The 23,260-nt window shown below is 44.4% G+C and overlaps 1 long non-coding RNA gene across 1 annotated transcript; it reads right to left on the bottom strand.

Moving 5' to 3' along the window:
• Positions 1 to 831: 831 nt before the first annotated feature.
• On the bottom strand, positions 832 to 23,183 carry LOC142601072 (uncharacterized). The gene is made up of 4 exons (XR_012834653.1): positions 21,317 to 23,183; positions 16,055 to 19,830; positions 15,833 to 15,940; positions 832 to 4,532 (listed from the first exon to the last, which is right to left on the bottom strand). It is a non-coding gene; the product is annotated as an uncharacterized LOC142601072 (long non-coding RNA).
• Between the last annotated feature and the right edge of the window lie 77 nt (positions 23,184 to 23,260).

Here is a 23,260-nt window from a genome sequence, read left to right as displayed (position 1 = left end):
AGCGTTACCCGGAGACCTTTCCGAAGCGCACCTGAGAAACGTGTCCCCGAGAGCGCGCTGCCAGAACGTTTCCAGCCTTATCTCGGCTGTGCTCCGGAAAGCCTCACCCACAGAGTTACTAAATGAGACTCCTGCATCCAGCACAGTCCAGAAAAATTCCCACCTCGCTCTGCAAGCCAGAGATGCTTCATCGCTGGTAGCATTGTTTAAAAGAACAGATTCCCCTGTTGCAAACCATGTAACACCCTGGTCTTGTGCCTGAGAACAGATGGCCGGCAGGCCAGCAATTCTGAGCTAAAATCTCAAGTCTTGCCAGGGTTTTCTCTGAGATGCATTCAGGCAAATTACTTCAGACAAAATTTTCAAACTTGAAAATACCGTGTACTTAACAGATAATTTAATAAATAGCTGCAATGTTGGCTGAGTTCAGTGAAAGCAGGCCTACCTGTCATGTCCGAAAACCACAATGCGTATTTTGGGACCATAAATATGTTACTAAACTTTGGGGGCCCAAGCCCAAGTTCTCTGACCTAAGTTTGAATACGAATTACCAGTCACAATCAAAATTCTCTACTTCCATATGTATTGCAAGAAATACTTAGTTTATACAGTACTTACAAATGAATAGCATTTTATACCTACCATTACTACACAAACCAGAGCAATGGCTCTCACACACTAAAGAGGTTACACTCATCTCTGCTCTTCACAGTCGTTCTGGTTTATAGGCCATATAAGTAGGATGTGCTTGGGAGGGTCTGGCATAAACAAATTCTTCTCAAAAATTCTGTGAGTTTTTCCCCCAGAATGTTAATTTAAATTCTATGTAATCATAGGGAATACAGAAAACACCATATACTTAAATTTGGCCTTCAGCCTTGAAATCTGAAGTTACTATTTTGTCATATGTTAGCTTTTTAGGCCTCCTTTCCACTTAGACGTATTCATAGCCCACAAATCAAGCACATCTAAACTATTGTCTTTCCCAACTCTGATAACATTTTTTAAATGCATAATATATACCTAGATGAACAAAACGCTTTCCCGAGAAAGCAGTAAGCGCCGGGGTTATTGTTACGCACGAGCAAACCCCCACCTCTGGTCAGGCTATGCTCGATGCGGGTAGACGAGGCGTCAAGATGGCTTCGAGCAGTTGCACTCCTCCCCATGCCCGCTTTGGTTCAGTTTTAAGGATTGCTTTGACGTTCCCAACTTCTTTACAGTCCCAGAGGCGTGAATCACTGCAGACAAGTTCTTGACCAAAAAAATTCGTCACCCGCTCTAGATTTGGGATAAAAGTGGCATAGCACCGCTCAGGGTGCCTGTATGTCGCAACCTCAAATCTGGAGCAGAGCGGAGCGCTGGTGCGTCTGTGTGGAGCAAAACCATCTTCTGTGGAGACGCTAGCTTTGGGTCCTGGCAACGAAACGCCCACGTGTGCCTGGTGCCGGGACTGATTTACCAAGCCCTTTCCTTGGTGCCTGTCCTTTATCCTCACACTGTCTCGGAGAGGTGAAATGTCGTGACACTCAGCTTCACGGGGCGGGGGGGGGGTTACTCAGGTGCCAAGGCTCAAGGAATCGACCGAGATGAGGTATAGAAACATTTCTGTGAAGCAGGTCCCGAGAGACTTGATGAGAAGTATATGGAAGGGCTGTACCCAGACAGCGTGCTTTGCCTGAGTCCTGTTCCTGGAGTTTGCTATGGCCACCTCAGGACCATGGAGGCTGTAAGAAACACGAGGCCCACACCGTAAATATAATGGAGGCTCTTTAATTACGGCCTAAGGGTCTGCCGAGGAGCAGGGACTTGAATGCAAGAATTTCAGGTCCCAGAGAACCTGAGCATCGTACCGTTTATTTCTGTATATCTCCATTAAAGTACCCGATACCTGTAATTTATTCAATTCTTTGTACTCTTTTTCGTCACATTCAGTTTTCTCTAAAGGTAGCAGCGGTGGTCATTCAGAGCATCCTCTCTCTGCCCTATGTTTCCTACACGCCCTGGTTCCTTGATCTGTTTCTCTCCCCTTTCTCTGTTCTTACATCTCCTTTTTTCCATCTGCATTTTCCTCCAGCAGCACCCATTTCCTGTGGGTTTCATCACCACCCCCACCCTGCTTCCATCTGTTGAAGAGATCAGCCACGAAGTTAACTTGCAATTACACTACCGGTGAAATTACACCAACACTTACAGCGGCATTACTAGGCATTAAAGCGAACACCCCAGCGAAATTAATGGCAGAGGGGGGAATTCATCCCTCTCACAAACGGGTTGTCAGCAATCTCGGGTAGGTAAAACAGCATCTCCTTGGGTATATCGAGGCCGGGGTCCTCTCTCGGTAGCCTGGAGAGGCAGAATTGCTTTCCAGCAGCCTAGCTGACACTCTGCAGCCTGCGTGTGACATGAGAGGCAGGGAAATACATCAAATGACCGGCCACAGCTGCGGGCTACGACTGACACCTCTAACAGAGCAATAATGGGAATTGACTGTAATTTTGCTGTTGCAATGGTCCAGTATAGCCCTACCGACTCGGACTTTTTAACATGATAATTTCACTCTGGTATGTAATTTAATAGATTTGTCAATGTTTGTGCACTGTACTTTTTTTTTTTTTTTGTCCCCAGCAGACATAGAGTCTTATAAAAGTGCAGTTTCAAGATTGGGGCAACAAATTAGAAAAGCAATTTGAGGTGCAAGGTTAGATGGCCTGTATATGCTAGCCATTTTCACAGTTACTTTATGTGGTATATTTAATATTGTATAAATTAAATTTATTCTGTCATTTTAATAATACTTTAATGGCTCGTGAAGACGGATGTATGCAGAACGCTGTGCAATGGTATAAAGTGCTATGGCTGCCTCCTCACGTTTTGCCATTGCTGTGTCAGATTATAGTAATAATTTGATCAACCTAATTAGAAATGGAGAATTTTATAAGTTAATTTCTCAGGTAAGCAGAAAAAAGTTCTCTACTTACAGCAAGTGCTAAAACTTAGCATTTAACTAACTGCTACATACAGAAGGAAAATAGCTTATGGCTGATTTTGCATAACGGGTCTGATTTTTTCCAGCTTTGTCTGTATTAGAGAACCTGCCACCCTGAGAAAGGCCTTCATCCCCAGTTCCAATTTTAAATCGGGCAGCCAATGCCATGGAGATAGAACTAGGGTGTAAATCGATATTTAGCCACTCAGATGTACTTGGAAGGCCCATTCAGCCCTCAGCAAGAAAAAACTTTGCTGTGCACAAAATTTTAAGGTGCTAAATGAGACATCCCTATTTCTGGTATCCTGAGAGCATCTATTGATCAAACAACCCAGAATGCTGAGAATTGGGAGGAACTGGGGTGACTGCATCCAGCTACCTTCACCTCAACTGCATGGCAGCAGCAGTTAGGAAAAAATAGAAGTTTGTTGACTGTGTTGGATGAAAGACATCACCTCTAATATAAACACAGTTGTGGGAATAGCTGTGCTTTTTCCTTACGTGTTTGGAAAGCCTTGCCCTGTCCTTTGTGCCTGATCCATGAAGCAGTCACACCTAGACTGCATGGTGCCTGCAAGCCACTGGCATGGCGTCCTTCCCCTACGGAACAGGACAGGGGATTCCTCCCACCACTTGGGTTTCGCTGTGTCAATGCTGAAGGCGATGCAGGCGAATCCAAATTAGCATTTCGGTAACGCACGTATGGCTAGCAAGGCAGCTTTAGCAGTGTGGCGCTTAACACGGTCAGACCCACTCAAGTAGCCGTTCAGGTTTTTAGTGAGCGGATACAGAGCTCTATTGTGGGGATTACACGGCTCCCCTGCTCCAGGCTGGACGTTGTAAAGCTGATTCAAGTGACCTAAAGCTGAGTCTTTAACTATATTGTGACCATTCACTAAAATGAAGCAGGGTGAGAAAGTCCAGAAAAGTAGATAGGTGCACTCACATAAAACTGAGAGAGGCTGGGGGAAGACACATGATCTAATCATAGGCTCTAGACTAGGATTAAGAGCAGAAACCCAGTGGGACTCACAATCTTTTCTTTTCTTTGGTGTTGTGGGTTTTTTTCCTTAAGAGATAAACAACTGCTTCCATTTTATGCAGATTTCTGATGGAACATTGTCCATAAACCTGCAGTATTTTCTGGACTCCTACGGGGAAAACTGCTCTAGGTCTTCATCTCACCAGCATATCATTCTGGAAGATGAGACAGCTGCCTGGGCAGAGTCAGTAGGACATCCCCTTTCTAAACTGTATTCTTGAAGTACAAGACTAGATGGCCCTCAACACTAATTATGAGCAAGGTCTTGCTTTTTCTGCATTTCATTTTCTAAAATACTTTAATAAGAGGGAAAGCATAGAAAACCCCATATTTGCTCCAAGATAACAGAAATCCCACAGTCATCATCTATAGTACAGTCCTGTTTTCCAGGAACTGTAAAAAACAACACTTGCAAGACGTAGCATAAAGTCCAGGAAATTGCAGAACGTGTTCCAGTGTCTTCACATTCTGCAAAGGCTTCTTTTTCTTTCCTTTGACGAGCTGTAAAAGAAAGAGAAAGTTTTCAAGAGTCACCTGCACTTCCAGACGTGGGCCAGACGCCTTCGTCCGTGGGAACCACCACGCGATTATTACCGTCACGGCGCTTATGGCTGCACCGCGTGAGTCGCCAGCCGTTTGAATTGCATGCTGCATGTCTGCAGACACGGTAACGAACCTCGGTCTTGAATGGAGGCTCTCTTCAGTTTGATGAATATGACTGAAAAAGTACTTGCAAGTGGCTAGAATTTGCCATTTCAGTGGGAAAACACATGCAAAATATGCTTATTCACCAGCCAGCCTACACCTTTGTTACGGGTTGGCTTCAGTTTGCCCGAAGCCAAGCCCACAAAATATGAAGTGAAGAGTATAATGGAATTAATAAACTTGACAACATGCATCTGAGCAAATGATGCTAAAGCCACTGTTTAAACTTCCCCTTGTGTGGAGCTCGAGGGAGACAGTTGTCAAAGAAGAACTTGGTAGTTCTCCGTTTTGATGGGAAGAGATGGCTAGAGGAAAAAAAAATGCTTTTCCAGGTCTGAAGACAGTTAGTGTTGGTGGTTTTCTACATGGGAGTTTTTCATCCTAACAGCTTTTTTCTTTATTAGCAAAACAGAATAATAGCTAACTCCTTTTAAAAAATTACTGGAGGAGGCACAGCAGTGCTTATAATAGTTATCGCTGCAACTTTAATTAGGGCAGAGTGCCAAATACCTCTGTGATGAAAAACAAATCAATGTAACGATGCTTTCCCATTACCTTTTCTTGGGGGAATGAAATGTCACAAAATATTTTGCACACTTCCTGTTGGAGACCAGGGCATACGGGACTGTTTTACAACAGAAGGCAAAAAGATTTTGTTTAAAATCGGTGCAGGTAGACAGACCGCTGCTGGAACTGAAGGTTCAAATATATTCTCATTTTCTAATGACAGCAAAGGATGAAGCACTAGTACTTATTGCCTATAAAATTTCAAATATAGTATAGAATCTGACTAGACTAAAGATAGTATATCTACTTCCCTTTTTCGCTCAAATAGACATTGTTCACATAAACTGAGACTGCTCTGGAAATTCAAACCAAAGGGATTTTTTGTCCACGTAGTGACGGTGGAAGAAGCCCACCTCTGCTGAAGTCGGTAGGTGTTTCGCAGGCTTTCTTTCAGTGGGCACATCCTGAGCATCTTATTCACTTTTTCCTCTATCTGTACTCAGGCGTGCTTTCAGAGGAGTTTATCCACATAAGGGCTGACTAAATACTGAGCAAACAGTTCAGAATTTGGCTGTCTCTTATAAATAATGATTCAGAGGTTTGATTTAGCTACACATGAGCCTGAACCACAAAAATTGAATCTGGCTCCTAACTGTGTCAACTCCCGTGGCAGAGATTTTTTTTTTTTTTTTCCCCCCAACACATTTTATTTCAGCCAAAGCTTGGCCTGAAAGTTCCTGCAGAAATACAAACTGCGAATCAGAAGCCCGTATCGGTGCTCCGGGTGAAGTGCGTACCAAGATAGCCTGCAGCCACATGCCAACTTGCCATTGACCTTTTATCTGCATAAATAGTCGTGACCTTTGGGCTGCTCAAATTAGTGCTAGCTGCTCGAGCTGTCAAGTATCACAACCCTGTTCTGCTCAGGCCGCATCTCTTCACCTCTAACCGCTAGACCTTCTCCTTCACCAGGCGATGGAGGTAGGTGGAGGCCCGGGGCAGCTTTCTTACCTCTGTGAGCATCCTCTGCCGCAGGGTACATCCACCACTGCCTGGGTAAGACCATACTAGAGCCTCACTACATCGACTGAGCGACACACGGAAGATCGAGTGAAGGAGCCGACAACCCGCCTTTAGTTTGGCACTTTTCTATAGGGCACAGTAAACCTTCACCCTCACCCTTGCTTTAATTTATCGTGTCCTCTCATTAAAATAAGTCCTAAAGAAGTTTTAAAATCAAAAGAAATAAATCGTTACCAAAATAGTTATTCTTTTGCTAAGCCTCAAAGTGAGTCGTTTTGCTTAAAAACTGTAGTCGATCACTAAAGCAAAGATTTCTTTTTAAAATATAATCCACTTTTTATTCAGTGGACCATAAGCTTTATAGGGTTTAATGCCCGTTATTTTCTCAGTAGACCAGAACTAGTGTGCTTTCTCATGTAAATAAACATTTAGTGCTATTTCAAAATGCATCATTCGTATCCCTGAAACCGCAGCAGTTTTCATTTGTTTTGGAAATGGGTATCTGCACAGTTTTACAAGCACGTCTGTTCCAATTGTTTAGAAGAGATCCTTTGGTTGCTTAAATGACAATATTGACTAGGCCTGGGGAAAAAAAAACAAAAAGGAAAAAAAAAGTGGGATACTTCCTGATATAAAGCAGGAAAAAAAAAAATTTTCAAGGTTTTCCAAGGCAATAACTGCACAGACACTTTTCAAAGAGAGGTTACTATGCTTGAAATTTGCTCCAAAGCTCTTTTTGTCTGATTTCCTTTAACTAGAGCTTTTTTTTGCTTGGGCTGTTTTAGTCATGGGATAGCAGATACCAAGTGTATTTTTCAACCTGATACACATTGTCGACGTGATGCTTTAAAAATTCAGTTGACTCCTATTATACATTCTGAAGGCATTTTTAATTGCACCAAGAAAAACTGTCAGGCAAGTAGTGAGGTAGCTAGTTTTTAAAACTAAATTGAAGGGAGCCATCCCGCAAGTAAGAGTGGGAGCTGCACGCTGAAGCACCCGCCTGCCGCCGTTGGCGGTCATCACGGAAGGGAACTAATGGTTCTGCTGCATCAGGCCCTTCCGCTCCGCACCAATGTCCAACCCACAGTGGTCGGGGCGAGCTGAATTTCACCCCACGTTTCAGTAATATCTTCTCGCTGGAAGGGCTGCAGTGCCACCCATACAGTCCTTGGTCAGCCACCCAAAAAGCAAGTGTGCTGCCACTCTCCCAGGAGGGCGATTTGGGAAAGGGCCACGAGCTCTGAGAATGAGTCGGGAGGGTGCAAGACCTGCAGATGTGTCTTTATGCTGTGTGGTTGGAGTGGGTGCGAGAGAGGATAACGGCTTCTTGCTCCTGTTTCTATGAGCAGTTGCACAGAAACAAGACCCTGTGACTCTCAAAGGCCGTTTGCCAAATTACGGCATCTCCCTCTTTAGTTATACCTCAGAAAGGGCGTTTCTGTTTCACCAGAGAAGCAAATGAAGGGAGGGCTGGTCTGCAGCCTTCTCTGCAGCTACTGAGCCCCTTACGCACAAGCGGTGTTACGGCTGCAGGGAGTTAAAAATGCGGGCTACCCTTGCTGAAACATTGGCAACACATCACTGTTTACAACTGGAATTCTTGCTGCCTGCTTTTACCAATGACAACTCGGGACAGGAATAGGAAACTTCACATGATGATGAGGTCAACTTTTTTTTGCTTGTCCAGTGCCCCCCGACGAGCACAAAGCGGCTGAAGTTAAGATTTATGATTGCTTGCAAAAAATTGAGCTCGAGCCACGATTTTTAGCTGGCTCTTTTGTGTTATCTTTTATAGCACTTCCAACAGCACGCTCGTTTGAAACTTTTAAAAGCAATTTGGTTTGCTTTCATTTGTTCCTCATTTCAGCTCCCCTGCCTTGATTATCTGTGGCCACACCAGCAGCAATTTTCACTCGAGCCGTTCTAGAGTAAATGAGAAGTCAACGCATACATTTGCAAAGCATGTTTAACTTGCGTCTTTCATCTCCGATTAATATTAAATCTATTGAGCTACATAAATAAGTAATTCACTTACAAACCTGTCAAACCGATAGTAATTTCTTCCCTTCGGAGTTTACAGCTCTGAGGTATCCGTTCTAATGGTTTAATTTCCTTTTGTGTACCTGGAGATAAAAACCGGTCTGACAGACAACTTCCACGTGTGGAAGAGGGAAGGCTGCACAGCTGTTGTTCTCCTCTGCCCCCATCCCACTACATATGATGTACATAAATGCGCATAAAAATGTAGAGCGGGAATAAAATAACTACTTTACATGTCACTTCTGTTGTGGTGGTTTGTGCATGTGAAGTAGACTCCTGCTTGGCCTTCTGGTTTGGATCACAGCCCTGTAAAGTCATTTCTACCAAGAGACTAGGGGTCTGTTTCTGTTCTCATGCAAATGAAATTAGTGGAATTACATAAGCATAAAATCAGGGGCAAATGAGAGGAAACTCTTGTTTGCTCTTTTGTGTTTTATGGAGTTGGGCTCTCTAAAGACGAAGGTGGCAATGCTCTGGTAGAAGATCGGAAGCGTGTCATCAGGCACCTGGCTGCAGGAGGACTAGCTGTGGCACTTCAGACTTGCCAGCCTTGCGGTGCATGCAGATAGCTGGGTGTCAAAGGGTGGTTTGAAAGAAAATAAACTCCCCAAGCTGGGAAGCCCCTTAGAGCTAAGGAAAAGGAAGCGCTAAGCACAGGGGTCTAGATGAAATCCCATCCCCTCTTCAGCTTGTCCAGGGGCCTACATGAAAGCCGTAGGGAAGGGTCTCCATATAGCCAGGGATCCTTTCCTAAAAATAATTGTGTAGGACCTCTCTTTGGAAGTGATGATGGGAACGCTTTCCCTCAAAACCCACCCCAGCACCATTTCAGGCTGTGTGTTGTGCTGGTATTGGGCTAAAGCTCTTAGGAGGAGAAATCTGTGGGAATTCTCCTCCCTCCACCATTAGCTGCATATGTAAAGCCCTGCATAAGCCATTGTAGTCTCTGGGATCAGGGGGTGGAGAGAGGAATGGAAGAAATCTTGTAGCAGAATATATTTAGCTTCCATCTCTTCCAGGATGCTCCTTCACACCTCTCGGTTAAGCACATCCAGGCCTGTGCCGAGCCGTGGAAACGCAGCAGAACCAGCAGGGCTCTCTGCCTTGATGGAGGGGCCCAGATTTATACTTCAATAAAGCAACCTCAGTACTGAAAACATAAAAGCCCCCCCCCCCAAGTTATTTGACAAAAGACATTTTAAACACAGTCCGTGGGAGAGAAGCTAGGTTAGCTCCTAATACTATTCAGCTATACTGAAAGGAAAGTAAAATTTTATGGCTGTGCAGAAATAAAAAATGGGACCAAGATTATTGGCTAAAAGGGCAGAAATCACATTTACTAAGCTGCCTTTTGTCTGTGATGTTTGGTCTTTACTGTTTTTCACTTAACAAGACTGCAGAACTTATTACTTGTCCTTAAGGAGTGCTACTGTGCACAGGGAGTAACCAGCTCGTGGTTATCTGCTGTGACCAAAATGCTGACATTTTGAAATGGACGTTATTCATTGCGACCGCTTTGACTGAGGCCATTTCATATGGAAACAATTAAGAGGCAGAAAGCATATCATAACAAAGGAATGAGAAGAAAGATCAGGAAATACAAGCAGATTGGATCATTCTCTAAAAATGGATACAGTATTTATGGTTAGCGATCATAATGAATTTAAGACTTGAACTACCACAGGAGAGCAGACATGACTCTGAATTGTAGATTTTCTTATGCGATCTAAGAGGAAACAGTTGCGATTAATGAATGTAAAATTTAGGTCCAGGATACAACAAAATGTAACTTATGGCATATGTGTGCAGATTGGAGGGAGTCTGAAAATAATGCTTTTAAAAAGTGGTCACAACGGGAAATAACAGAGAAATAAAAAGCAAATAGGAAATAAAAAATAAATAGTCCGCGTGCATTTCCTTAAAAGCAAGGGGAAAATGTAAACATACGTCGAAGAGCATTCACAGAGATTTACACATCTTCTTGAGACCAATCTAAATGTAACTGGAAACAAAAAAGGCTGAAGAACAAAATCCATTTCTAAGAGGTGTGTACTCTTACGGGCAGGAAATACCCAGAGGGAGGGTTTTCCCCCCACTACTATCAGAGAATGAGTGAGGTAATTACTGGAAAGCATATATCGTAATAAAGAATTCTGTAACACCATTTAATACTTCTCTCTGGTTGAGTAATTAAATGAACAGAATATCAGTGCTAAGTGATATGAGATAGATAAGACGCTGTCAGTCATACCCAGCTGGGAGCCAAGATGTCCATGTCCCTCAGTTCCTAAACCAGTCACCTGCATTTGCAGGAAAGTTTGGAAATCACTTTGAGTAGCTACCAACACTAGGTCTCCTAGTGCCATGACTGCCATGCCTCGGTGCTGTGTGCACACTCACACACAGAATTTCAGTATGTCCCAAAACTTGAGTGAATTTAACTGAAACTTGCTCTGTTAGGTGATAGCAAACCGCCATCCTACTCCTCCCTCTTGACCACTGTCTAGGAGACTGATTTCTATTGCCACTGAAATCAATTTGAGTTTTATGACTGACCTCACTGGAGCCAGGATTTGGCTTAATGTCTTGACGTAAGCAGCTAATGGTTCTTCTGACAATAGCTTGGAGCTGGTGTAAGTCAGAGCAGGAATATCTAATGCCTTGTGACTGGGTGAACATCCCATTCATGCTATTGGCTTACCTGGCAAAGGGGATCTCGGGTGTTGATGCCTTCATTCCCGTTCAAACACCCTGCTTCCCCCCTTAAATAACAGCAATGCCTAAATGGAAGGCATCTCACGCCTTCAGGAAGCTGAGAACTGTGCAAATGCCCACTAAAACTGCCTAACATACATTGAGCAGAGGGACGGTCAAGGGTGCACCTGAACCTCTGAGCGGGGCACTAGTGACCCGGCATAGTGCCTGCGCTCTCGTCCTCTGTCATCCTCCATCATCCCATCCTCCCTCCACGACCCTCACAACATGTGATATTCCACAACTGCACTTGTCTGAAGCCAGCAGAGCTTCAGAAAGCCGTGCTGCCAGGGTGGGTGGTATTTGCCAACAGTGCTCTCCCTCCGGCTGCTTCTCCCCTTCTGGAGCATCACTCAGAGGCAGCGAGCACATCTTCCGCACCTCCTGCTGCTTATCCCCAGGCCACCGGCTTTAACCACTCAGGGCAACCACTAAGGTTGCCAGCTGGAAACCTGTGCAATTTCCAGACCTTTCCCAACTTTGGAAAATCCTTTTGCCTAAGCAGTAGCGAAGCGGAGCGTGGCAGGAGGCGGGAGGTTGGGAGAAGGGGTCGCCCCACGCAGGATGTGAACTGCTTGCGTCTACTGGCTAGCCACAGAAAGCACCCGCTGCAGAACGAGTAGTCCTGGGTGACACGGGCATTTTAGAAAGAGCTACATATTTGACATAGTTTCTCCAGAAGATCCCTTTAAATAGTAAAACTTTCACACATTTGTATTCAGAGCTCTTAGAGTTTTATTTTTAAAGGGAATGTAGGTGTTCACGAACAGTGGGTGTGAGACTGACAGCACTAGACCAGAGCTCTCCATTTGCAGAATAACTGCTGCATTGACTACTATACTGCCAGCTCCTGTAATGAAAATACCAAGGATTGAGAGGGTCTTCCCATCCCTGTGCTTATTTTGCCTTTGTCCATGCAGCTGAAGCTGCCCCAAAGGGAACCAGCAGCTAAGGTGGCCCATGCATGTGTGCACGTGTGTGTTCAAATACAGAACAGACAATTATCAAGCCTTCCAGACAGCAATTACTTTTAAGCTTTAGCATTGCATTTGGATTTTGCACTCTGTTGCCACAGAAGTAGCTTGTTGCATGACATCACAAGTTCTCTGACACATCCTAAGCAGCATGTTCTGGTCTATTTTTTTTTTCTTTATTTGCTGACTTTTTGTTCTTAAAAATAAACAGCTTAGACTCAAATACTTATATCCGACTTTGAAAATATCAAAAGTTCTTACCAGGTTTCCAAGGACTAGGGAGACACCCAAAAGCGCACATGCTGATCTCTTAAAGAAAACACCCTGAAGTACACTATTTTCCATAGCTGGGGTAGCTTATGCCTCTGAGCATCATCTAACGGGTGACTCTGCAAATGAGAATGATCGTGCTGGGCTTTCGACCCTTTCTCCCACTCCAGCCCACTCAGAAACATCTTCTGAAAAAACCCCTCCATGGCAGAATCCCTCCGAACATTTTAAAAACTTCCTTTTATTCCTTACCTGTTCCTTGAGCCATCTATTCTGCACGTGATAAGGTCAGGAGTGGTGCCAATACAGTGTAGAAACTTTCCCTTTCTTGAGGCATACCTGGTCTATTACAAAATTAAGCAAATTCCTACATTTTCCTCCAAGAATATAGGCATGCAATTTCCTTCCAGCTATTTCTTTGAATCTTCCAGTCATCATATGTTAATATGCTTTGGCTTTCGGTTCAAGTTATTAGGGAGAATTCTTCTTTAGCCTATATTTTATTTCTTTGCTTCCTTTGAATAATTTAGGGTCAAGTTATAATTCTTTCTCACTGGCTCTAGTCTTGTGAAGAGAAGAGCAAAATTCTTCACATTTTTGTCTTTTTTTTCCCCCCCAGCTAATTGGAGCGGTTTTGTTAATGTGCTACGCTTGTACGCGCAGCCCTCTGCTAATCATCTTAAGAGTTGGTTTTTCCTTGCACATTCAGTAGGCAAAATCAAAGGTGGATCAAAGCATGGTGCCAGTTCTGGATGCTAGAGAAAGTGTAGGCAGGAGCTGCCCGACACAGAGTCCCTCTGAAGGGGGCATCTGCCTGCCAGATTACAGGGGGCTGTGGTCAGGCAACAACAACTGGAAGAGACCGGGGCCTCGGACCTGCCTTTTCACGCTCCACCTGGGAAATCTGATTTCTGAAGTTTGTCTGCTTTCACAGCGCTAGAAATTTCTGTTATACAGACAGAAATTCCGTTATAAAAGCAATATAAATGCTGTTATGCAAACAGATCAGGCCCAAGGCTCTGAAGTAACTGCGAGCCCAGAGACTGGATTCGGGATGATCCGAGGTCTGCCCCTGCAGAGAAACCCTACTCAAAACAGCGACAGAGCCTCTCGCTGCGAGGTCATCTCAGGCTCCTTGTGCGTTCTCCTGATTTTATGGTGGGATCTTTTATGATGAGTTTCAGCCCTGCCTTCCTTCTGTTCATTTTTTTAAAGTACTTTTGCAGTAGTCAGTTCTCTACAGCACAGTTTTCTTTCCTTTGAATTGACCGAGAATCTGGGTTAAAGTGACTGACTGATGTGACAACAAAGGAGCGATTGTCATCAGGTCCAAAGGATTTGATATGCTGTTGGTTATAAAATGTACTCAGACAGCCCAAGTTCTGTGCCAGATTAATATTTGATGTCATTCGACTTGACTGGCTGTAACCGAAAGAGCTGGGGCCATTGTTGGGAAAATGGCCATCTCCCTGTCAGGGGGAAGCGAGGCCTCATAGAACCTGACAGCCCGACCTTCCGTTTACCCATAAGCACCAGTCGGCGTGAGCTATGACAGTGCAAGTTTCCCCGTATTTAATCACTGATAGGTGACATTCTCTTTGCAACCCCTAGGTATTGTGCGTACTTTCTATTAGTCAGCCGCAACTTTGCTTCTTCCAACAGTTTAGAGGGTATCAGTGCACGGCTCCTCTCAACAGTAGCTGCTCCCTCTCTCTTCCTCCTCCCTCCCCAGCCATCCCCACCTCTCCTCGTGCTCATGGCAGCACCCATACCCCACTCTAGGCGAGTTGTCTCTACGCCACACAACGGCACCCGTACCGATCTGCCGCAGACTGCTCCGCCCCTTCGGTAGGGGCATGCGCTGTTTAATCACGGTCGCAGTGGGTGACAGCGACCCATACATTGAGAAAAGGGAAGCTAGAAGGGTGCAGTCGGAGGGTGCACGTCCCATTGGTGAAACGAACCAAAACCAGGCTCCCTGGAGACGTGCCCAAGCCAGGCTCCGCTCCCAGCATCAGCCTTTCAACAGCAGGAGGATTCTGGCTTTACTGTGCTGGGCACCGCACAGTGCTAGGGGAGAGCAGGGACAGTCACACTGGAGGGCAGATTTTGTCCCAAGTAACATTCACGTATTTGCTACCACTGTTAAGTCACTAAATAACATGTAGGATACATATCTTTAACTCTTGCCCTAACTACGCATGTGTGGGACCCCCCCACATAATCCATGTAGCTATATAGTAGTCCAATATGTTCCAAAATCCTAAATTCTCTCACATAAGGAGAAAAGAATTGTGGGCTGTATCATCAACGCTGTCCTAAGTGGCCCTGTTTTGTTTGCCTGATGATCCTTTGTCTTAACTTATCCAAAATACCTCTAGGCTAATGAGGACCATGTGCCAGTGACACTTCATTTAAAAAGGGAAAAAAAAGGAAGTTGGGGTTGTGGCACGTGGATATTAAAAAAATAAATCAAATAAAACTTGGCATTGTAAATGGAAATCAATGGACTGCAAAATTGTATTTGTTCTAGCTGGCTAGACTATTTGCCGAATTCCAAGCTGTTTGTCCCTTTCCGAGGAGAGACGGGGTCTGCTCCATTTGTACTATAATTGCAAGGCCATTGTGAAATAAGACCTGGACCTTTCCACCTTCAAAACAATTTATGCATACAAGGAAAAAATTAATCTCACAACATCCCACGAGACACAAATCCTAGCCCCTGTTTACAGAGAGAATGAATGGAGAGTGGATATTTTGTATGAAGCCATGAAGCAAGTCTCAAATTAGAGGTGAAGTGTTTGGCTCCCAGTCCCATTCTATGTCCCTCTTAAAATTCTTTCAGTATCTATGAACTACAGAGAGCATAGTATCTGAATGAATAGCAATAATTAATGATAAAGCACTGCGGTAGATAAGGGTAGCGGGTATACAGTTGCCCTGTAATTCCATGTGACGCCTGGCTACGTGTAACTTTCAGCTGAGGATGCCTGAAGACATCACAGCAGACAGCATTGCTTCTCCTCTCCGCTGCACTCAACTTTGCTGCTTTTCTGCAAATCTGATTCTTGATCTTTTTATAAGTCTTAAGAAAACTCTATCTGACCTAGAACTCTGCTCAACTGAAATATTTGCATAGTACCATGTGGAATAAATAAATAAATAATAAACAATAATTTTCATATTACCATGCAGAACAGCCCATTATCATCAATATATCTACAATATCTACTTTTTGTCTTCTTCCCTATTCTGTGATGTTGATAATGATGATTATTTATATTACCCATAGAAACAAATAGTATTTCTTAGAAAGTTCTCATTGCCTATAATTACCATACAAAAGCTAAATTGTTCTAAGGATTTTTATCACACTGAATTGCATTGGTCAAAAGTCCTCCAAAACTCTTTTCCCAGGATTTTCACATGTACAGTCCTGAGAACTAAAGCTTTCATTTCACTTTCCAAAGACCGTGGGATTTTTTAAACTCATCACCTTGAGTATGGGAAGCCAACCAAACATACCTTGCGAGGCTGAAGAAGGTTGTTTTCAGGCTGGAGAAGGTACAACTGGACAGGAAGACTGGGAACCAGAATAAGACCTGCCAGCTCTGACAGCAGGATAAGTGAAAGCTGAAAAAAAGGAGACAGGTAAAATGAGCACAACTTATTCTTTGAAGTCCAAACAGGTGGTGCTTGAGGTTAGAACAATGCAGCAAAAGATTATTAGAACCAAATATAAAGAACCTGGAATTTCTGACTTCTGGCTCTGCGGCCTTCCAGTGCTCTGTCTGCAGGAGGTGTCTGTTCCAGCCACCAGCACTGTCCTTCCAAAGAGTTGTATCTTCTAAAACAGTTCTCCAAAAATTTTAACCGTGTGGACTATGCTATGCAAAGCAGTCATCAAAAAATAGATACTAGCTCTGTCCTTGATATTAAATAGGATCATTTGGATTACTGCAATCAAATATGAAAAAAGAGCATTCATTATGAATGTGAATTTACATCTCCTCAATTGTAGAAATGATCAGAAGAACATCTCATTTAAAATTAGCATTCTTTAAGTAAGGCTTAAAAATTGAATTGATTGGAGAATAATAGCCTATCCAACTCTTTGCTGCCTTCAACTCTTGCATGTATTTATTACCAAAGTCTTTAAAACAAGAAGAACTTTTTCGTAAGAAATATATAGACCATTATTATTTTCAGCCCATATCAGTTACACAGCCCTGATCAGTTTGGGGCGAGAGTTATTTTGGGTTGGTTCCATTGGGATGAGAATGCTGATGGAGTCAGGTAATTCCTTACATCAGTGCTCTTGATTAACACCGAATGCATGAAGGCCTTTGTCCTCGAACTTTTAAAACAAAGGCCAAACAAGAAGCAAGGAGTTTTGTTTGCAATTTCAAGTGTCTTTTGCTTGAAAGTACTGTGCCCAAAATCCCTCCCTCGGCTTTTGGTTGGGGTCACGCTGCTGGGGGGCTCCTCCAGCCTATGTAAGTGCATACACCTGAGCCTTCTGGGCTTTCTCACCTGTTTCTGTCTCTTTTCTACACCCCCCCCCCCAAGGAAATTCCTGCCTTCAGGCTGATCTCTACCTTAATGGGCAGACTAGCCCCTAGCCAAACCACCCTGCTGCTGGGTTCAGATTCCTGAAGAGCCTTATGGGGAGTCTGCCCAGCTCCAATTGTTTCAGTTATCTGTGAGCGAAAGAATGGTTAATTATTCTGTTCCCACCCGAATGGTTGGCATGCATCAGGAACATCAGCCCAAGCCTGCAGGATATACTAAATCCTTTCTGAAACATCCTAAACTCAATCAAACTCAATCATTGTTGTTGTAAGTGCTGTCCCACCACTACTGCCTTTTCCTGAGATTGTAGCCAGAGCGCTGAGGCTCCGGTATCAACCATCCCCGCACCAGGGGCTCCCCACGCTTTGTACACCCCACTGCTGTTTCCAGACACTGCTTTTCAGAACAAGAGGCATTAGGCCATGGGGAACTATTTGGAGCTTGACTTTGCTGTTCCTGCTATTATCTTCACTTTGAACTAGTGTTATCTGTGATGGCTTTTTGTCCGTCTGTCTGTCTCCATCTTTCTGACGTGCATAGCTAGACGCTACAGTGCCAATGCTGTTAAATAGGAACCTGCTGAAGACTCCTGGGCTCCATCATGCCCAGATACCATCTGCCATGAACTTGGGCACTCCTCAACACTGCCACCCTTGCACCGTGCTGTCCAGGCAGGAGATAAAGCTTTTGATTGCCCTGTGGACAAAAAGGGAATTTCTTTTCTTCTGTAGAAGCTACGTCGAGGGAAATATCTGTTATTATGGTAAGGCTATCTGCAGCACAAAGAAAAGCTCTGGCCGTCAGCATAAAATGTTCATAGACTATATGCTGAAGGAAAGGCAGATTATTTCTTGGGGATCATAATCCTTCTTTTTGTCTTTTCTGGTTCAGTGGTTTCTTACTCTGTTTCTTGTCTGTCAGCAAACTAATTTCCCTTATATTTCAGAGGAAGTGTGCTGAATAGCGAATCACAGGCCAGTCACTCAGCTGATGCCAACTGACATCTGTACGTTAAGCTAAACCAAGTGATCTTTGGCCCTGATAGAAGCAAGTCAGCCATATGTACACAATACACACGCACACACAGAGGACAGGGGGAAAAAAAAAAAAAAGTAAAATCCAGACAACAGAAAAACCCAAGCCACATCACTCCAAAGATTATAAGTAACTAAACAGAACAAAGGTCTATCCCTAAATGTTAGTGTAAGGGTTTTTTTATGGCTGATAACCTGCCCCACTGTTAGGCCGAGGACTTTTTATAGCCCAGCAAAACCTAACAATCAGCTTTTATGCAGCATGTCTCATAAAAAAAAATGAGAAAGTACTCTACCAAGAAGGTCAATATTGTAATCTCCATTTCTCAGAAAGGAAAGCCGAGCAGGAGAGCGCAGCCGTAACTTGCCTCAGGTGCATTGTTTAGGGGCTGTAGGAGTGCAGAAGAAGACTTCCCCAGTCCAGATATCAGAAACAATTATGAAAAGGCCAACCTTGCGTTACTGGGGCGGTTACACACGCAGCCCTGTTTATAGTGGGAATGTTTCCTAAACACCAATTCAGCTCCAGCCGCGACTGCGCTGAGGGTGCCCGCAGCAGCCAGGACCACATCTACGCTAGGAGACGGGCAGACGAACAAGCTCCTGCACCGTCAGCTGGAGTATGAAATTACAGCACTTCAGCTGCTTTGCAGGAGCGGCCGCGCGCGTGCCCGGACGCCGCCACGAAGGCGAGGCCGCTCACCCTTCAATGAAGTGAGGTAACCCACACCGGCGCTGGGGGAAGGAGCCGAGGAAAGGACAGGTTAGGAAGAAAGCCAAGCTGTCCCCCCCGCAAGGGGCAGGGGGGGATTTACTGAATCTATTGCTGTTCAGGTCTCCCAGTGGGTACGTCCTTAGCACACTTCTCAAACTCCAGGACCCATCTGGGAGCTGATGCACCGCAGCACCGGTGCCTACGGCAGAGCCGGCACGGCGTTCGCAGCCGTACAGGGTCAGTCCCCGTGCGGGGCAGCCTGGGGAAAAGGGACGGTCTCCTGACCTCAGGGGACTGCTCTTTGACCCAAGGTCCCACTCCTAGCTGCTCCAGGAAGCAAGTAAATGACACGGCAACATTTATTGTTTGATTTAACGTGGAACCTACAGAGCAATTAAATCCAGTGCAGTAAACATTGTGGGGGGAGAGCAATTAAATCCAGTGCAATAAACACTGGGGACTACGAAAGGGGAGATAACCACACACACACACAGAGCGCGCAAGTGGCAGGTCCCTTTTCTTGGTTCAAGTCTGATCCTTTGTGAGGAATGGATCATCCGTCTGGGAAGAGCCTTGGCTCACATGCTGACCCTGCTTTCCTACACGCTGCCGGGGAGTGGGGGGCGAATCTCTTGCCACAGAGTTCAGAGTTCTCCAGCAGGAAAAGAGGACAGGATCGCTCTCCCTTTCCTTCTGGATATGCAGGAACAAAACCCAGCCTCTCAGGATAACTCATTAATCCAAATTACCTTCTGTTCTTATCTCACTCTGCTGGTAAGTGGCACTAAGGGCCTTTCAGGAAGACTTTGAGAACCCCGCAAAGGTCCTCCGTGTGACTTTTCAGACTCGTTGGAGACCTGCCAGTTCCCATTCCTTTGCTTGGCCAAGCAGGCTCGGCAAGGGAAGCCGTAGTGCAAGGCTCCCTCCCACTACGCAGCGTGAGGCTCACTCTTTGGCCAGGCTGCTCGATTTGCCTCCCGTTTACCCTGCATGAATCACAAACTGCGGTTTCCACGTTTAAATCCCAGCAGCATCCTCTGCAGCCAGCTACCTGGTTGGTCGGTCTGCCTTTCAGCTCGATGTGGGAAAAACCTGGGAGCAGTTAGTCTCCTGATAACGATGTATATAGCAGGATGTGCATCTATATGTTGTCATGGAGATGGCATGGGATACATCTGAGGGTTTTGCTGGTTGGGTTTCTTCTGCATCACACATTCGTACAGAAATTAGGTTTTGATCAAAATATAGTATCCAGAGTTTTCCAGAGCATAAGTGGAACACAGATCTGTGTCAGAGCAGATCAGGTCACCTTATTCATGATAACTTGCATGGGCCTTAATTTTTTATTTTCCACTTAAATTGCTCCTGATTTTATATCTGCCTAGCATCACCAAGTTCAGAGAATTAAAGTAGTCAAAAATAATTGAGAGGAAAAAGAAGCAGACCATATGTTTTAAAAGCAACAATTAAAAAACGCAACGTGACAGAATATAATAGACTTCTGCAAATACAGTGGGATTGAAACAACCAGTCAGGGAATTGCCCTTAACAGTTAACCTGCGACATCTGAAACCTCTATCATTTTCCACCTTTACCTGATGTTTTTTTAAGGTAAGCAATTTTACTGCTTATGTCCATCTTTTTATTTTTTTCTATTAATATTCTCACAAATTTAATAAAAAGTATTTTTGGTTAAAGAGGCTTTTTTTTTTTTTTAATCTTTTAAAAGGAGAAAGAAGTAATCAATTTCTAAATCACACTTTGTCCATAAAAGACAAATCACATAGCCAATGGAAATTGTATTCCAAATAGCACAGTAAATGCCTGCAATCAAACAGGCCAAGGAGCTATCAGCTAACTATGTAATCAGAAGCAAATCTGAGAAGCCACCACCAGCTCACAACCTGCAGACTATCTTCAATCTGAGCATTTTCTTAAAAAATATCATCTTAGCCTTTCTATATAACATCCTTACAGTATAGCTTTTTCTATCTATCCACAGCATTAAACCTCTCACCTATCCAAGCTCTCGTCTAATTGCACTAGATGAATTTTTTAATTGTGCTTGGAAGTGACAGTCAGCTGTTGGCCTCCTTCTGAAGTTATTCAGATTTGAGATTACTCTAGAGAACCTGCTGCATTTTCATACCACTGCCAGTGCAGATCCACCGACTGAGAAAAGCTCCCCTGTGTCTGTTGACATGAATAATCCCCAACGTTTTTAATATAGGCTGCCTTTGCCAGTTGGCTGACACTTGTGCTATGCCATGAATAAAAGCTATTTGATGACAGTTGAGAAATGGACGTGAGACACTTGCTGCTATATTTCCTCTGCTGTGTGGGAGCTAGTCCCTATTGTTTGTCACGGGCAGGAATGTAAAGATGTTTAAGGCAACGTGAACGCAACCGGCGATGACGTGGTAGTGCAAGGCAATATAGCGAAGTGAGACCCAAAACCTCTTCTCATAGCTTGCTGCTTATTCGTGTTCCTCAAATGGCTTTACTGCCTAAAGGAAGTTTAAGTCGCTGTAAGTTTGAATAACATGCATTTTTATGCATTTAACTGGCTAGAGCACCCAAAGTGTGCCTTCACATCAACATAGAAAAGATTCCTCTTATTACCCCTGCTAGAGAAAGTTTAGAGTTTTCTGTGTATCACATAAGCAATGGATTAATAAAGAAACTTACCTGCGACTGCTGCTCTTCAAAAGACCCTAGTGTGTTTGTGTCTGTGGGGCGTGCACAAGCATCACACGTTCCTGGTGTGAAGAGCACGCACTCGAGCAAAACCGCACGGGACAAGAGTTCGGGCAACTCTGCATGAGTGCACGTGGGGTGTTATTGCTAGCAAGGAAGAAAAAGAGAGGGATTTAAGGTAGAGTTGACCGAACGAGAGGAAAAATGTTTGGCTAATAGAAAGTGGGAGATGGATTGAGGTGTCAAAGGAGCGTGAAGTAAAAAGCGAGATTGAGCCATCTAAGAACAAGATAAAATGAGCAGCAGGGAGGGGTGACTGGGAGAACACAGGCAGGAGGAGGAGTGGGAGGAACGAGATCAAAGGCAAAGTAACATTATGGAGGGGCTTGAAGGGGAAAATAGGGAGATTTAATTGGGGGCTGAGGGAGACATGAAATCAGCGGGGTTTGAGAGAGATGGGCTGGTGTGTCATAGCTGTGGGATTCTTAGCAGGAGACTTCTGAGCAAACTGGGGGAAACAAGTAAGAGGAGTGGAGAGGAGGGGAAGGAGGACAGACTTCTGCAGCATAGGCATCTACTGCATGGATAAGAGTCTTTTGAAGATGGACAGTAAGGGAAAGGTAGATTTAAAGAAGATTTAATACATCCTAACGCTTCAGGAGACAAAGCTTACAGATAACCCATTAAAGTCCTTTTACTACCAAAAAACCCCAACAAACACAAAGAAGTTTAAAGGACTAGCAGGAAGAGACAGCACATGGTATACTCAGCAGGCAAAAGTCCTTAAAAATACATCCAGTGGCCTGCAAAAAAATCAACAAGAAAAGGGCTGTTACCCTCAAATGGAGCATTCACTTGATTCCAGACAAAGCTGATCCTTGCCTTGGGTTTTGCACTTACTGATAAGTAATAATAAGCAGATTTACAAGTTAGTCAATAGTTTTCTCTCCCATTTAAGTCCTTACCAGAGTTTGCTCTGAAAACCTGACCCAGCTGAGAGCAGCACTGCCCTCTCCCCTGTTGTCAGATCAGAGCCCGAGCTGACAAAATGCACCTGCCGTAACGACTCACCAGTAACGACCCTGCACCTTCAATATAAAGTTTCAAGCACCCGATATTAGTGTGACGCAGGCGGGCTCTGCCATCTCAGCCTACAGGCCTGGAGTTTTGCAGAGCGTTGAGCTGTTACGGGGCACCTTGGGCCTTCGCTGCAGCGGTGCTGTCGCCGCCTGGGGCTTTGCACAAGGGGAGATGAGGTGGCGATGCTTCATAGCTGTCTCTGGGAAAGTAAGGCCTATGCTCTGTAGCTAGATGGCTGAGAGAAGAATCTGTGTGAAACCAGCTGAAGTAGCATGAGAAAAATTAGAAGACAGAATTATTTTCCCTTCCAAGAAAAGGGGAAAAGATGGTGTGTGTACATAGGCAGTGTCCTGGTGGTTACAAGGTGAGACGTGGTGACACAATGGTGGCATAATGATGATCTGTCAAGCAGAAGATGCTTTGGAAAGCTGTTAGCCAGATCAGCTTTTGGGATGTGTGACTAACAGCAATGGGTCATAATAATTATTTTTTAAATGTCACTTCAAGCACAGTTTTCTCCTGATTATTACTAGAGCACATTTCTGGCACAAAGTGCCTCTGTACAGTATCTCTTGGTAGTATCTGAAGCTAGCTAGCACTCTACTCTAGGCAAAGATGTTAAAACCAGTATATCGTTTTGCTCTTGCAAGGGAGAAGCTCACAATTAGGCCATCTGCTACCTTCCACACCAGCAACAGCTCGCCCTCATATTTGCTGATAGAACCGAGGCTGGCAATTAGATAGCAGCCCTTCCTCCCCACCCTCCTCCCAACCTCAACAGCTTTATCTGCTCCAGCTCCTCTCGTGCAGCACCCACCAGAGATTTTCTTCTTCCCCTGAATAAGGACAAGCTGC

This window comes from Balearica regulorum, chromosome 3, assembly GCF_011004875.1.
Source record: "Balearica regulorum gibbericeps isolate bBalReg1 chromosome 3, bBalReg1.pri, whole genome shotgun sequence".
Taxonomy (NCBI): Eukaryota; Metazoa; Chordata; class Aves; order Gruiformes; family Gruidae; genus Balearica; species Balearica regulorum.
The sequence above is the reverse complement of the archived record's forward strand: the minus strand, read 5'-3'. Positions and strand labels throughout refer to the sequence as shown.